This window comes from Choloepus didactylus, chromosome 2 (genome assembly GCF_015220235.1).
Source record: "Choloepus didactylus isolate mChoDid1 chromosome 2, mChoDid1.pri, whole genome shotgun sequence".
Lineage (NCBI taxonomy): Eukaryota > Metazoa > Chordata > Mammalia > Pilosa > Megalonychidae > Choloepus > Choloepus didactylus.
Window position 1 is genome coordinate 21026139 of NC_051308.1, and position 5851 is coordinate 21031989.

A 5851-nucleotide genomic window follows, 5' to 3' on the forward strand; every position below is an offset into this window, starting at 1 on the left:
CTACCTTGTGAAACACCAACAGACGCTGGATTCAGGGACCTGGGACCCGGCACCTTTGGCTGTTTCCACATTTGCAAATACAAATGTGCCAAATTCTGAGCAACGATTCGCTAATTCTGAAAAATAAAACTCATCAGGACTGAAAGAGTGAAAATCAGCTCAGACTGAAAAATGAAAAAGTAGCCCTGCTTTTAATAGGACCAGCAGAGAGAAAAACAGCTGCAAGTTAACAGGAAATGTTGTCTCTCCTAAGGTTGTGCAGCAGCTGTAAACTGTTAAATGCTTTAATGACACTTCTTGGAGGGACTTCTGCTTTCTTACCAATGACTACCCCAGATCTGCTTTTGCTATTCCCATCGTTTACTGAGGATACCCAATTGCTAAACCACCCTCTCCTCATGACAGCACCCAATTCCTGGTTAATTCCTGATTCTGCTAATCCCCCCTCAGAAACTTTTTTCATGTGGCTACATTTTTAATGTGGCTTCTCCTTTAATGGGAGACCAAACCTTGCAAAAGACACTCTCCTCCTCCCTCTTGTTGAGCAGCACCTCGGGTTCCTGTGGAGTGTTTTTCTTCATTGCACTGAATAATAAATCTGATTTTAACAGACCACAGCCTTGTCCCTCTGGTCTTTGGAAGATTAGGCTTTAACACTTCTGAGAAAGTTCTCCATTGACCATTTCATGAAGGAATGAATTATGTCCCTGAAGCCAGTTTTGCCACCTTCTAGCCATGGATGCATAACTGAGACAAAACCTCCCAGGTGTTGGCTGTTCACAATGTTTGCTGTTTGGCTTAGAAGTGTCTCAGGTGATAATTCTGCTTTAATGAGTTCTCGACAAAAGGGCTGATAGGTAGTGGGTACAAAGTGCACTGATAAGCAATCCTGATGTTAGTGAATATTATTTGAGTCCTCACTGTGTTCCAAGCATTGTGGTAAATCACTGTCAAGAATTAAAACAATTACAACTCAGAGTAACCCTTTGAGGCAAATACTATTATTTTTCCCATTTCATAAATTATGAAACAGTGTCAGAAAACAAAATGTAGCAAGGGAGAAGAATCAAGATTTGAATCCAGGCAGTCTGACCTCAAAATTTATAGGCTTAAACAATAAACAATGTAGATCTGGTTCTAGTTTCAGCTCTGCCATTAACTTGCTCAGGTTTCCATTTCACAACAGAATTTTAATTTTGTCTGAGTTTGCTTCACTTTTGCACACTTGGGCCAGAAAAATTCCAACACCACCTGGAATTGGGGTGTAGTAGTATCTCAGAGAACAAAAGGGACATTGCTCAGGCAAACCCAACAAATGTCCATTACAGGAGGTCATGTTTTTGTCATGGTTCCCTGTCAGCACCCTCTTCATTCATTCAGTTTTTTTTGCAGTCACACATTTCACAAATTCTTTCATCAAACATGCAGTGAGTGGAGAACATAGGAAAAACAATAGAAACAAATTTAAGCCTTCTGGCAGAGACAGGGGCAGTGCAACAATTCGCCTTTTTCGGTTTAGAGTACTTGATTCCATAGCTGAGTTACTACCACCACTTGATCTAATTAATTGAAATTAAACTAACATCTTTTGAATGGGAGAATGTGTGGTCTCAGTAGACCTGTGCTGTCTGCTGTCCAGTACTGTAGCCAGTAGCCACATGTGGCTATTGAGCACTTGAAATTAGGCTAGTCTGAACTAAGATGTGCTGAAGGTATAAAATACACACTGGATTTCCAGACTTAGTACAAGAAAAATAATGTAAAATACCTTATTAATACTTTTTATATTGATTGCATGTTGAAATAATTATATTTTTGATATACTGGGTTAAGTAAAATATGTTATTAAAATTAATTTCACCCATTTCTTTTTCCTTCTTTAATGTGGCTTCTCGAAAACTTAAGAAGAAATATGTAGCTTGCATTTTATATCCATTGGACAGTGTTATTCTAGACTATATGGTGGCAGAAAATAAAGAAGCCAAAAAGTCAGGTAGTACAACTCCAATATTACAAACATTGCAGGTAAAATATAACTGATGAAAGTGGAACTAAATATAGGAAGAATTACCCTGAAAGTTCATGACATCAGAAAGTCATGGGAATGTGATGGTTAAGTTCTTGTGTCAACTTGACTAGACTGTGGTGTCCAGTTGTTTGGTCAAGCAAGCACTGGCCTGATTGTTATTGGGGTGAAATTTACAGTGTTTATTGTTTCTTCCATTTATTGGATAGCCCTGTATTTTGGTTTATCTTTTCATATATATTTACATGATACTGTGGGATTAAGGGGAAAATTCGTTTAGTATAAATATTAATAGATGTATTATGGATGTTGTCTAGAATTTCAGTTTTTTTCTTGGAGTATATCTCAGGTGACCCCTTTGGAGGGAGTTCCCCAGAAAATTCCCTTGGAGGGCTGGTTCATTCTTTTTGAGGCAGGAACTTTCCTAAAGAGGGTGGTGATATGTTAGGTGCCAAAACTGGCAATCTTTCATTAAGAAAAAGGATTACAATGCCTTAAACATAAGTATGCTTTCCGGATGTCCAAAAGCCTAAGAGGCTGTCAGACACATTGTGGCAAACTAATGGAAACCCATCAGTTTGAGGGTTATCATCCTGGGGAATAATGCGGAATTCCTTCAGTTAATGACTTTCCTTAACAGATGCTTGATTCGTTTACTGTAATGGTTGAGCAACTGTGCACATTAGCAGAATTGCACTGGCACTTACATTTCCATGATACAATCAAGGGAATTGTTCTATGACAATTTAGTGGGTTCCTTACTGAGGAACTGGCTAATGAACAATTCTATATCAGTGTCAAAGTAATGGGATAAAAATGTAATAAACAATTGATTTGTACTTATGGGAATAAGCTAATTAATGAGCTAGCCAGGCAGGGGTTACAACTTTTATTTACAGAGTGCAACAGAGATTTTACAAGATGGGTAAAGCTTCTGAGGAGGCTGATGATTTATTTATTTATGTCTTGTTTTGGGCATAAATTGCAATTTTGCTTGGTAATAAGACTGCTGGTTTTTACTGACATTCCTTCTCCTTTCTTTGTCAAGTAAAAGGGACAGAAAGTAACCAGAACAAGTCCTTTGTTTTTCTTACCTAGGGAGTTGTAAAACTCTCAAGTTTTCTTTAGTGTACAGGATTAGACAAATTTGGAATAAAGTTAGAATTATTTGTATTTCTAAAAGAGGTTACAAAATGAGAATGTCAGTTTGAAGAGATTCATTTTTATAACCAACATATTGACTAGGCTACAGTTTAATGAATGCTGTGCTCAGGATGAAAAACTTAATTCAAACACTGGTAAAAATGTTTCGTAACTCTGTTCCTTTGTTCCACAGACCCTCTCTTTCAGCACAAAGCACTTTACACATTGCAAAGTGTCAGAAAATAAGTTAACAGAACTGGGATGTTGGTGTTACTTTTTATTCCAAACTACTCCACACTGAGCGTCCACAGTGCTGTGGTAACTAACCTCATTCTTGGAATCTGCTCATCCCCCAAGAGTGGAGAGGGACCACTTAGAACATGCTCTTCTCCCACGATCTCACGGTCTCAGGCTCGCATCCTCCACTCTTCCATCAGGTAAAATAACTTGGCCACTGCCAGATAATTACACCAACTTTCAGCCGTCAGTAACCACCACCAGATTATAAAACAGCCAGAGAAGGGAAAAGAATAGAAATCTCCTGCCTTTTCTTCCACCTTTCAAGTCAGAGCCAGCTTTATGAACTCACCGAGGACACAGCAGTTATTTTACAAATCAGACTACTTTAACCCTGAAGGTGCTTGGTGGGGTTCACAATGCCTGGAGAAGACAGAATGGGAACTGGGCAGTAAAAGAGAAAAAAGATGGTTCTCAGCTTAATGGGAACAGAGTCCACATCTATTTTTACCTCTATTTTTATTTACCATTATAAATCCAGGTCATAGCAGAGAACCTGGAACACAGTAAGCTCTCCATAACTGAGAGCTGTTTTTATTTTTATTACAGTAGTAAATAATAAGTATGTTGAATGTTGTTAAAGGACAACAGAGTACCTTCTACAAAGGCCCCAAGTGACACAGTTGCCCCAGATTTCCTCACGCTCTGCTGCAGCAAGGTCTGTTGAATTTAATGCAATGAAGACTCATTCTATTAGACCAAGGACAGTGAGACAACTTTATTCAGCCAGTATTACATCAGCCATATTGTATTTTAGGGCTTGTGGCCTTCCCAATGACTAGGTGCTTACTTCCCTTAAAAGAGTTGCTCTAAATGCTGGAGGGGATGTGGAAAAATTGGAACTCTTATTCATTGTTGGTGGGACTGTATAATGGTTCAGCCACTCTGGAAGTCAGTCTGGCAGTTCCTTAGAAAACTAGGTATAGAGTTACCGTTCGATCCAGCGATTGCACTTCTCGGTATATACCCGGAAGATCGGAAAGCAGTGACACGAACAGATATCTGCACGCCAATGTTCATAGCAGCATTATTCACAATTGCCAAGAGATGGAAACAACCCAAATGTCCTTCAACAGATGAGTGGATAAATAAAATGTGGTATATACACACGATGGAATACTACACGGCAGTAAGAAGGAACGATCTTGTGAAACATGACAACATGGATGAACCTTGAAGACATAATGCTGAGAGAAATAAGCCAGGCACAAAAAGAGAAATATTATATGCTACCACTAATGTGAACTTTGAAAAATGTAAAACAAGTGGTTTATAATGTGGAATGTAGGGGAACTATCAGTAGAGAGCAATTAAGGAAGGGGGAACAATAATCCAAGAAGAACAGATACGCTATTGTGGATAAATTTACGTTCTGGGAATGCCCAGGAATGACTATGGTCTGTTAATTTCTTATGGGAATAGTAGGAACAAGTTCACAGAAATGTTGCTATATTAGGTAACTTTCTTGGGGTAGAGTAGGAACATGTTGGAAGTAAAGTAGTTATCTTAGGTTAGTTGTCTTTTTCTTACTCCCTTGTTATGGTCTCTTTGAAATGTTCTTTTATTGCATGTTTTTTTTTTAATTATTTTTTTTAATTTTTTAATTTTTCATACAGCTGATTAAAAAAAAAGTTAAAAAAAAAAAAAGGAAAAAAATATGTAGAGCCCCCTTGAGGAGCCTGTGGAGAATGCCTACCCCACCTCGATGGTTGCTAACATGACCACAGACATAGGGGACTGGTGGTTTGATGCGCTGAGCCCTCTACCATAGGTTTTACCCTTGGGAAGACGGTTGCTGCAAAGGAGAGGCTAGGCCTCCCTATAATTGTGCCTAAGAGCCTCCTCCCAAATGCCTCTTTGTTGCTCAGATGTGGCCCTCTCTCTCTGGCTAAGCCAACTTGAAAGGTGAAATCACTGCCCTCCCCCCTACGTGGGATCAGACACCCAGGGGAGTGAATCTCCCTGGCAACGTGGAATATGACTCCCGGGGAGGAATGTAGACCCGGCATCGTGGGCTGGAGAACATCTTCTTGACCAAAAGGGGGATGTGAAAGGAAATGAAATAAGCTTCAGTAGCAGAGAGATTCCAAAAGGGGCCGAGAGGTCACTCTGGTGGGCACTCTTACGCACAATTTAGACAATGCTTTTTAGGTTCTAATGAATTGGGGTAGCTGGTGGTGGATACCTGAAACTATCAAACCTACAACCCAGAACCCATGAATCTCAAAGACAATTGTATAAAAATGTAGCTTATGAGGGGTGACAATAGGATTGGGAAAGCCATAAGGACCACACTCCCCTTTGTCTAGTTTATGGATGGATGAGTAGAAAAATAGGGGAAGGAAACAAACAAACAAACAAACAGACAAAGGCACCCAGTGTTCT